Raw genomic sequence first — 12043 nt, 5'->3', positions numbered from 1 at the left:
TAGATGCAAAACACGGTTTTCGACCACGCTAAAACATTTCGGCTGGCACCGGTGGCGTAAATTGCTGTTTTAGCACAGTTATCGATTTCAAAATTCCCAACAGTTATACGCCTTTGTTCCAAATTCATGCAAATTTGGAACAGGATTTCAAAATATACGACAGACCGATTTAGTTCACGGTGAGAAAATTTTAGCCAACAATGATTTCTTTCACACATGTTTGGGTAACATTGGGTGTGATAATAGGATAATAGTTTCTTTTTGAGATATTAATTGAATGTTTTTTTTTCGCTTCAACCACCCTATACGTATCATAAATTGAGAATAGATGTTAATAAAAACCATATCAAGTATAAATAATAGATGTCACATTATTCTTGATTTAATATAATTAAATAAAAAGCTTTTCATTTGGGCTCGACGAATTAGTGAATCCAGTCAGCGTTCTAAAATTTGAAAAAAACGAAAAGAAAATTTTAATACTTTTTCGATGAGGTAAAATAAATGTTTATTGTTTGTTTTATAATTTTTGTTTTATTTGAGATATTGAGAGATTTTTAGTTTCGTATGGATTGCTCGGAGTTTTCGTCAATATCAGCATATTTTTCTGTATCCATACATAAATTTGCAAATTGTGAAACAAGTTTTTGTCAAACAAAAATGTCGACAAATCAAGGGAAAATTTCCTTTGACTTTGGGATAAACATTTCTCGTTTCCTTATCAATGTCAGCAATAACTTGAAAAAAAAAATGCTTTTTCATTTTATTTTAACAAAACTTTATTCCATTGATTCAAAGCAATTTGATTGAATTAATTGAAGAATTGTTTCAATTGACCTTTTTTCCTCGTTGTGTAGTCATTTTTGCTTTTAAATTAATAAAATCCTGGTAGAATAGTTGAAATCATTGTTCTGTCAAAAAGAATATTCGTAGAATTAATTTTAAGACAATTAACAGTGAAACTCAAAACTTATGCAATTTTTCTAATAAAATGGGTTTTTTCTTCTCAATTATTGAGTGTGTGCAATGAAAGTGTTTCCGTTTCAAATTTGCTCCTACACCGGTGGGGAGTGGGTGTTTTAGCCGATTCTAAAATTTCAAATTTTGCTAAAACTGGTATACTTAAAACCAATATTTACGCCTGAACCGTTGCAGGTGCTCTTACAATACGAGGCACTTAACCGCCTCTTACGATCCACGGCGGGAAAAAAACACGACTATGAATAACGATTACCGAACATGATTCCTTGTTACGAATCAATATATTCGCTTCCTTCACTCTTACCGAACCAAACCGAGGAATGAAGTATCAGTTACCAATTTTAAATTTGCACTGTTGATGACACTACTAAATTGCTTTTGAAATGACCCGATAATTTTCCTTAAATTTTGTCCTATTTAGAATGTACCAGCATCTCACAGTTGCGCTCTCGGTTACTCGATACCAACACATGATTTCCGTTTTCTTGTACTACTCCTTTGCGTGCGTGATGTTCACCGTGAGGGAGAGCACCTTATCATATTCACCACAACTTCCCTCCACATTGACCAACCAAACGATTTGAATATTAATGCTCTCCCACTATAGCAATAGCAATAATTTCATTAACTTTTCCTTCTACTCTAACACAATTATACACATATCACACGACGTATTACAGGACACGACACATAACGTTCTTACTTAACGGAAAAAGGATATAAAGTTACCTTTTTGTCGACCGGTTTCGGGCTCGATGTTGCCCATCTACAGGACGATGTCCGACTGATTACACAAAGGATAATTACAGCTCCAGTTTCATACTTGATGTAGTATTCGTCGAACGCAATTGGCATTATGCGGATTTTTGTTTGATCAGGTTGAAAAGGGGTGAAATGATCGGCGGCTCGTCTTCGTTCATCAACAGTTTTTCGGCGGTGGTGATGAACATCGACTACCAAGCATTCAGATGTGATGTTTTGCGTACAAACTTCCTAAATTTGACCTTTTTCCAATCGACGGAATGGTCAAACTCTGTTGTGTGGGCGGCTACACTCGATTCATTAATTCTCCCATTCTCAACGGCAATTTTTGTGTTCTTTGAGACGGACTTTGAATTTACGGCGAGTTTGACCAATATAAATAGCCGGGCAGCTGCTGCATGGAATTTCGTAAATTCCGGATCTATCCTCCTCAGGAATCTTGTCTTTAAGCGAGACTAGACGATCCTTGAGGGTGTTTCCACTCTTGTATGCGGTTTTTAGACCATGCTGCAAAAGAATCTGGCTTATTCCGTTAGTCAATTTTGGATAAAACGGTAGACTAACTCTTTGCGATTCTTCTTTTTCCGGTGTTAGTGTTGTTGCATCACTTCGGTGCTTTTTTCGGGCGTGCTTGTGAAGAATTTTACGAACGAAGTCATTGTCGTATCCATTCACAATTCCTGCATCAAAAATTTTTGATTTTGAGACCGATTTGGAGAAAAGGGAAAAACTCTTCCTCCGTGTCTGGTGGCGCTACGTGGATGACATTTTCGCTTCTGTAAAAGAACGCTACCTCCTACAGACACTAGAATTATTAAATAATCAACAAAGATCGATAAAATTTACGGTTGAGAAAGAAGTTGGGGGAAAACTCCCCTTCCTTGATCTGCTGATCTCAAGGAAAGAGGACAACACAATAAAGTTTGGAATCTACCGGAAACCAACCTCAACTGACAGGTATATTACGGTCGACTCAAATCACTTTGGTGCTTAAAAACAAGCCGCCTTCCACTCTATGGCACACCGACTGTACCATATTCCAATGGAAAAGCCAGAGTTTGAAGACGAGAAGCAAAAAATTTTTGATGCAGGAATTGTGAATGGATACGACAATGACTTCGTTCGTAAAATTCTTCACAAGCACGCCCGAAAAAAGCACCGAAGTGATGCAACAACACTAACACCGGAAAAAGAAGAATCGCAAAGAGTTAGTCTACCGTTTTATCCAAAATTGATTAACGGAATAAGCCAGATTCTTCTGCAGCATGGTCTAAAAACCGCATACAAGAGTGGAAACACCCTCAAGGATCGTCTAGTCTCGCTTAAAGACAAGATTCCTGAGGAGGATAGATCCGGAATTTACGAAATTCCATGCAGCAGCTGCCCGGCTATTTATATTGGTCAAACTCGCCGTAAATTCAAAGTCCGTCTCAAAGAACACAAAAATGCCGTTGAGAATGGAAGAATTAATGAATCGAGTGTAGCCGCCCACACAACAGAGTTTGACCATTCCGTCGATTGGAAAAAGGTCAAATTTAGGAAGTTTGTACGCAAAACATCACATCTGAATGCTTGGGAGTCGATGTTCATCACCACCGCCGAAAAACTGTTGATGAACGAAGACGAGCCGCCGATCATTTCACCCCTTTTCAACCTGATCAAACAAAAATCCGCATAATGCCAATTGCGTTCGACGAATACTACATCAAGTATGAAACTGGAGCTGTAATTATCCTTTGTGTAATCAGTCGGACATCGTCCTGTAGATGGGCAACATCGAGCCCGAAACCGGTCGACAAAAAGGTAACTTTATATCCTTTTTCCGTTAAGTAAGAACGTTATGTGTCGTGTCCTGTAATACGTCGTGTGTTATGTGTATAATTAAAGTTCTTACGTAAGCACAAATCATATAAAAATGAGTCTAACACAATTTCCTTAATTTTTAAACTTTTCATGGGTTTTCCAAACGCATACCAAACCCGGGCACGAACCATCACGTTGTTTAGAAGCGGTGGTTGGCAACATTTTGAACCCAATCCTGAACTTAATAAATTTCTTAACACCAATACCGCTAAGCCCTCCAGCTCCACTAGTAAAAAGAAATTCACACTGCCCACCCTGAAGCCGTAACCACGCGAAATGGAAAATTTTTTCAAAGATTTTTCTCCAGAGGACCTTGCGATTTTCAACTTAATTTTATGATGCACACTTCACAAAACGACCGATTTTCGGATAGACACTATTTTCGTTATTAGATAAGGGCGCAAAACACGAAAATTCGACGAAATTTCCCGGACTGATAGAAACGCATATACACCGTACTAACTCCCCAAGCAACCCAACCATAGACATATTTTTCTTATACAAATATTCACCCTCCTATGGGACCATTCAAATATTACGTAACGCGTTAAGGGGGGGGAGGGGGTATAGCAGTTTGTTACGGTCAGTGGATTCTGGATAGAAAATCTGAAACGAATGTGTTACGTAGGGGGGAGGGGGGGTTGAAAATGATCGAAAATTGCGTTACGTAATATTTGAACGGCCCCTATGTCAAATTTGGTTCCATTTGCTCAATTAGTTCTCGAATTATGTATGCCATTTGTACGTGCGAAAGCAGTTAGTTATTTATTCAAATTGACTATTCCCTAGACGATGTTTTCCGCTGACTTATAAGGCTAATCGGAAGTTGCATATGCGACCCATAAGCCAACACGAGCCTTCCCTATTGTTATTGAAAAAGGATCCATTTTTCATCAGTTTAATTTCTCATTATCTCTGGAAAAACAGAAACGATGTTATTAAGCACAACATGAACCAAATTTTCGGATATGAACAGATAGGAACACAGATTTTTAAAGTGAATTGACATTATCGGTTTATTTTCCATATAATCTCACATACGTTTTGAATTTTGAATTTCATATCTGTTATTTTTTTTGTAAATTGTCATTAAATGATAGGTATTCTATCGTTGAGCAACCCTGCTCTGGTACCCTCATTGAACGGTGTCCGTGAACTGGATGCCAGTACTGCGCCGTTATCAACTTGCCATATCTGAATGATCCAAACGTTCATTGCCAAACTAAGAAGTTCCAGTTACAAAACACCGTTGTGTCATAGTGGCTTCTTTCCGGTGCTTTGCGTATCGTCCTGAACGTCCCATTCCTCGCGTAGGCGGTTCACCAAAATCTGCACCTTCGTTGGGGGAAGCGTCTCCGGATGGGCCTTGGCCATGTGCTGCTCCAAGCTGCCCGGGAAGCTGTACGAACGGCCACAAATATCACAATCGCAGTTGTAATTCGAAGGAATGCAGCTGAACAGGCAGCTCATACACTTGATCACCAAAAATGCCATTATTTGTTTCACTAATCAAACGACTAACACTCGCCGCGTCCTCAAGCTTCTAGTCTCAACTTCACCGGAATAAACTTGCTGATTTGCTTACGATCGCACCCGTTCGCACTGAATGATGCCGACGGTGATCGTTGCACTCGCTTAAAAGTTGTTTCTACCACCAGCAACCATCATTGCTGCATTGGCGCGGCAAGTCCGTCGATCGTTGAGTTGGAAATTCCCATATTCACGTCATCAACGAACAGCAGCGTAGTGACGTAAACGCTGCGTCGGAATGTTTTCATTTTGTGACCTTCGTTCGTTCGGATAGCTTAATGGCTGGTTCCAATCGTGGATGGATGACTCATCCATCCGTCGTTGTCTGATATGGAGGCGTGATTTGTTTATAATGGGTTCGCGAATCAACTACATACAAAGTGTGCTGGTATAATTTGTTTTTGCAAAACATCTGCCCCCATAGCATTTAGCAAAATGTTATAACATATGACGCTGCGCAATATTCGCGATAGAGTGAAAGTTGGATTTTTTTTTATTACAAAGTCCTTAATGAGAATATCAGGCAATGAGATACGAATACCATTGTTGCCATCATTGAATCTTAGTTTATGTTAACATTGATGAATGGATTGAATAGAATTAAATGGCATATGTAGTTTATACATTTTAATATTTAAGTGATGAATCTGGGCTCATTTTTGTAATACATCTTCTTGTTTTTTTCAGGTAAGGGTCCAGTCCATCGCAATAAACAAAACAATAGTGGTGAGTAGAAGAATCTCTACACACACAAAAGCATAGTAAAACTACTAAATCCGTGGTTTAAATGAACAACAGGCAACCATATTTTTCAGTCAAATATGTTTTGTTGTTAAAAATACCTTACGAATAGCTATTTTACCATGGGATCAATTTGGCTGCGCATAGTAAATTCGACTGCGTTTTAGAAAAATAGTCAATGAAATGATGCATTGTTTTACTTCGTGCCTGATAAAATTGATATGTTTCATGATGGAACTAATATGTGTTATGATAAAGATTAGTGTGCGCGAGGAGCTTGATTTAAATAGTAAAATTATTATGCATGTTTGCACACACGTCGGTCATTGTTAGTGTGTTATCTCGATCTCTGGAAAGATTTTCAAAGTTATGAAATTTGAAAGCAGCTTGTCAATTTATTAAAAAAAAACACTGTATTCAGTACACATTTTTAGCAAAACCATACTTCAAGATTTAACAAAAAAAAATTATCTGATTAAATCAAATTTTCTGGTTTGTGTAACATGTCAAACATTAACAAAAAAATTGCTCAAAAATAATAAATCAAATTTTTAACAAGCGTCGAAATTTGAATTAAGACTTTAAAATGAAAAATTTGAATCACGATATTAAATTTTTCTGGTTGGATTGCAAATTCAGACTCATAATTTAGATTAACATGCCAAGTTGAAAATCAAGTACCCAGAACTCTTTTCTCTAAATAAATTTTAAAATATAAAATGAAAAATCTCACTCGGTATTCAAGAGGGAATAAATAGAAAATTTTATAATATTAGGAGGAATAGAATTTAGCCGATTCTATTCTCAAAATTGCAGAGCGAAAAAAATAAAATATCAATCAGTAGCAATTCACTACAACCAAGCATAAGAAATAAAAATAAAATTTGAATTATGAATCAAAACTTAAAGTGAAGTTTTGATTTATAGTTCCGTAATTCAGCCGAAATTCATCGTTGATGATTATATTTCAAATTTCAGAATCAAATCAGAAAACAAAGTTGAATAGTCGAATTTTGCTTGCGATAAAATATTTTTTAATTGAAATTTCATCTTTTTAAGTCATTTAAAAAAGTGTTGAGAAAATTATCAAAAAAGATCAGAGTTTTGCACCAGATGAAGATTGAGATATAGAAGAATCGATTATGTATGTACTTCACTCATAACTAATGATTTTGGCACCTCATCCTTCTGATTCTAAGTACTTCAATTATTTTCTTAATCCTTTGAATTTCAACCTGCTTAAACTATTTTCTGTAGAAATCCCAAAAAACATCATTGTTATCTACATAACATTAAAAATAAAAAAAATTCTTTTTTGATTAAAAAAAACCCTGATAAACATATTCATTTGTGTATTTTAGAACTGGGAAGATCATAAAATCTCGATTTAAAATACCGAACCGATGTTCACCCTTTTTTGCGATCTGGATACATTTGTCGCGCAAAGACGTTTTAGAAACTTGTCTCGACCAAAAACTGTTTCTTTGTTCACGCATATTGTGCACTGCTGTTAAGGGGGGGTAGGGTCTAACGGGTAAAAAAAAACACCATTTTCACGAATTTGTTTAGAGCTATCGTTCAAACAAATGTATTCAATTTTTTTTTCATTATACAAAGCTTTGTTAAAAGAACATTAATTTTTTATTTCGTAGAAAAATATTGAAAAATGAGCCGGTGACGGAGCACTTTCGAGGATACCTTTTAGAAAACAGGATTTGCGGTGGACACTGTATCTCAGCACAAAATCATCTGAAGTCAAAAAATCAGAGCAAAATATTTTTAATAGATGTTTTTCTGGACCCCAACGATTTTATTTAACTTAAAAAAAAAATTATGAAATTTTTGTGGCTATTTGAAGTAAAAACTACGATTTTTCACGAAAAAATCCGCCATTTTTTATCTGTAAAATCTCCCCAAAGTAAAAAAAAGAAAAGAAAATCGTTGGGGTTTGGTATTTTATATGTAGAAAATATATTCCAAATTTGAAAAGAATCGATGAAGTAGTTTTCAAATGACGATGTCCACTGACTTTAAAAATGTGCTTTCGAGAGAAACGCGTTTGAAGTTTCTGCTCTCTCTCTCTCTCTTGCAGTATTAGATAAAAGGAGATAAAGGCCTATAACTTCTACAGTTTTGCTTCGATTGACTTGAAAATTTGACACAACACTTTTTCTAAATGTTTTACAATAAGAAGAATACCTTTGGACACTCATCAAAATAAAAGATAATTATTTAAAACGATAAAAAAACATCCAAATGATATCAATTTAAAAGAGATGTTAATTCATTTAAATAAAAAAGTGAGTTCGAAAAATCAAGAAAGTAATAGGCTCTATTACGAGCGCTTATTAAATAATTCTCCACATTCTAAGCTCTGGAGAAACATAAATACGCACTTTGGTAAATCTAAAACGACTTCCTCAATTAACCTTTCAGATGAAAGAGGTGTTATAAACAATAGTACACAGATTTGTGAGAAATTTAACAAACACTTTTCCACAATTGGAACTAGGTTCGTTCCAATAGATTCCAATAGATACTGAAAATGATCATTTGTCCCAAATCGCATGACACAGCAATTTTTTATTCAGAAACTTCACCTGATATTATAATTCAGCACATTGAAGACGACCTAAAACTGCTTTCAAAATATTTCAATTCAAACCTACTTTCACTTAATTATACAAAAACCAAATACATGTTATTTCGTTCTTCGCATAAAAAACTGCCTCGTACTAATGACCCAGCTATAAATGGTAATACGATTGAGAGAGTTAGTTGTTTCAAATACTTAGGAATTTACTTAGATGAAACTCTCTCATGGAATCGTCAAATTGAACACTTGGAAAAAAAATTACTCCTCTTTGTGATGTTCTTTGGAAACTGAGAAATTTTGTTCCACAACATGTTCTCTTTAAATTTTATTTTACGTTTATTCACTCACATTTGAACTACCTTATTATGATATGGGGAAGAGCCTCTTTGTCCCACTTACAGAAACTTCAAACGCTCCAGAATAGATGCTTGAAAAACATCTAAGCTCCCTTTGTTATTCCCTAACCTTCAGCTATACTCTTTAAGAACGCATAACGTTCTTCCGATATCTGAACTCTGTGATTTGCAAACTGTTATATATGTCTATGATAATCTACACTCAATTGAAAATATTCAAAACCTCAATTTTACTACGGGGTTGCGAACTCATAACACTCGTCAGTCAGATTTCTTGCAACGAAGCCGATCCACTACATCCTTAGGGCAAAAAAGAATTTCGTTTATTGGACCTACTAAATACAACCACACCTTCTCTAATTCTAATTTGTTTATTTAGAGAGGATTTTAACCGACATGGTCATTCTTCCTCTTGATCACACCTTACCAACTGAAATTAAAAACATAACCAATCGTTCCATGTTCCAAACCAAAGTGATATAGCTTTTGAAAGAAAAATTGAACCATTAAAACAGTCGATCATCAACCAGTCTTTGTTTTGTTTACCTTTTGTACATTTGTAGCCTTAATTTCTAATATTATTATTCTTTAAAAATTTTGTAGTTTGTATTTTTATCTTATTAAATTATTGAACATAACTTGATAAAATTAGCAAAAAATAAATAGTGTAATAGTAAATATAGTATAATGAATCACTTCAAAGGAAATTATTTTCCATTGAGATTCATATTGTAGTCAATTTAGTTAAATAATACATTTCCTCGCACGACATTAAACATTTTTGTGTTCTCAGCATGATTAAAATTTGCTCCCGTTTACTTTTATCATCATTGCTGCCAGACATGCTGAGAACAGTAGCGTCCATTACCAGGGGGCTCAATTGAGCCTTTTGGTGTGGGGGAGTGTGGTGGGCCGCTACAAAAAAAAAAAGACCGTAAGATGATGCGCACTACGCTAAAGAGTTATTAGGGGAATTAATTTCGCATCAGTTTTAATACAGTGTGCAATCACTTTCGAAACATTTCGCTAAAGTATTTTTCCCCTTTCAAGTCAGTGTTCTATTTAGTTTAATACTCTGTATCCTGATAACAATTTCAAAATCGTTTTGAAACTTTGTTCCACGGATGAGTATAATTCCTTCAAAACTTCACATGTTTTTTTCCTTCTTCAAGTACCAGTTCAATCGCTTTCGCAAAAATCAACATTTGACTTATCAATGTTTCTTTTTCTTCTTTTCTCTCCTGCTTTGGATAATCAGAACATAGCAGGTGATAACGAGGAACACCTTTAATTAGCGACGTTTGTCACGACCGGTGTTAATTTTATTAAACCGTCTGTTAACCTTTACGTTTCGTTTACTTCTATCGTATCCTCATTTGGAAAATGCATTTTCGTGATCTTGACCAGTTTTTTTTTGCTGAGCCAGGGTTACATTTGAACCCCTTGTTAATAGCTGGTCTGGAAACTTGATGTGGAAACTAACCACCGCAATCCGTTTGTGCTGGAGGTCTTATTGCTGGTGCCACAGGGAATTCATTCTTTCATACTAAAAAAGCGTTGTATCAATAAATTCGAAACTTTCGTGCCGCAGCCACTTTTCCTGTCCCGGCCCAGCTAAACTCGGAACTCAGCACGCTCGACGACAACGACGCGTCGCCGTGGTTGATGGTCGTAAATTGAAAAGTTGGAAAATATTTCTTCACACCCCGAGCCGGCTGCTGGACTGAGCCCCGTTTCTGGTAAGACGTTGCCGTTGAGGTCCTAAGGCCAAGACAGCCGGGACGTGTCGGAATTCTACAGGTGCCGTTTGTCGTCGTCAGGCTAATTGTTGGCGTGTGTGGGGCATATTAATAAAGTATGATTGCCGCCCACGGTTAAGTAGCACGTTACAAATCATGTTAAGGGGTTCACGCAGTTTAAGTTCATTGGCAGGCAATCAAACAGAAACCAGAAACAAAAAAGATCTCGCCCCCGGGTGGACTCGAACCACCAACCTTTCGGTTAACAGCCGAACGCGCTAACCGATTGCGCCACGAAGGCAGATATGAGTGTAGTCAGACGCTCTAAAGAACAAATAATCTCAAAACCAACTCTCAGAAGAAACAACGACAAGCGTCACTAATCAATCCCCCAAACCCGAGACGCGGACGTTAGACGCCAAGCCTTGTCGTTTTTGTTTCATGCTTCTTTACAGCTGCTCAGCAGAGATTAGAACGAAAAATTCGGTTGGGTTATTTTCATTATTGTGACTTGTTTACGCATCGCCGGTCATTGTTGAGGAGATCAAATAAGTGGTTGTTACTGGTTATCATGTTGTTTAGATTATTCGCAATAATAAACACAAAACATTATAATAAAAAATATGATTTTAATTTAAACGTTGTTAGTCCAATTGATGTTCAAATTTTCCTCGAATTTGATGATATTCTTTCTAAACAAAATGTGTTTGAAAGTTCTTGTGAGACAAATATTGATGAACTTAAATTGATTTTCAAAAAATTTAAAAATATGAAAGCTCTGAGTGAAGATGGAATTTTCTATATTCTCATTAAAAAGTTGCCTGAAAGCACTTTAAATTTTTTAGTTAGAATCTTCAATAAATGTTTTCACTTGGCTTATTTTCCCAATAAATAGAAAAATGCCAAAGTCACTCCTATTTTAAAACCTGGAAAAAGTGCTTCAGAACCTTCAAGTTATCGACCAATTAGTTTACTTCCTTCTTTAAGTAAACTATTTGAGAGAGTTATTTTGAATAGAATGATGATTCACATTAATCAGAATTTTATTTTCCCTGATGAACAATTAGCAGATCGTCATGGACATTCTGCTACACATCAACTTTTTAATGTAACCAATATGATTAACGCTGGTGAATCTGAAGGTTATTCAACTGGTGTTGCTCTTCTTGATATTGAAAAAGCTTTTGACAGTGTTTGGCACAAAGGTTTAGTAGCCAAATTAGCTAGATTTGATTTTCCTGTATATCTCACCAAAATTATTCAAAATTATTTGACTAGTCGAACCTTACTAGTAAGCTATTAAAATTCATGCTCTGAAAGGACACCCATTAGAGCTGGTGTCTCTCAGGGCAGTATACTTGGGCCAATTTTATACAATATTTTTACTTCTGATCTTCCTGATGTACAAGAAGGCAAAGGTAGAAGATTATTTGCTGATGATACTTTGCTTTCAGCCAAAGGTCGAAATTTACGGG

At 35.9% G+C, this 12043-nt stretch overlaps 1 protein-coding gene and 1 non-coding gene across 3 annotated transcripts in view; one reads left to right on the top strand and one right to left on the bottom strand.

Moving 5' to 3' along the window:
- Positions 1–12043, top strand: part of LOC129750057 (Krueppel-like factor 3) — a 582531-nt gene that overhangs the window by 480512 nt on the left and 89976 nt on the right. The gene's annotated exons all lie outside the window — the stretch shown is intronic.
- On the bottom strand, positions 10796–10869 carry Trnan-guu (transfer RNA asparagine (anticodon GUU)). Its single transcript has one exon. It is a non-coding gene; the product is annotated as a tRNA-Asn (tRNA).

The sequence above is a fragment of the Uranotaenia lowii genome, chromosome 2, assembly GCF_029784155.1.
Source record: "Uranotaenia lowii strain MFRU-FL chromosome 2, ASM2978415v1, whole genome shotgun sequence".
Lineage (NCBI taxonomy): Eukaryota > Metazoa > Arthropoda > Insecta > Diptera > Culicidae > Uranotaenia > Uranotaenia lowii.
Note: the sequence above shows the minus strand (reverse complement) of the source record. Positions and strands in the feature narration are given on the sequence as shown.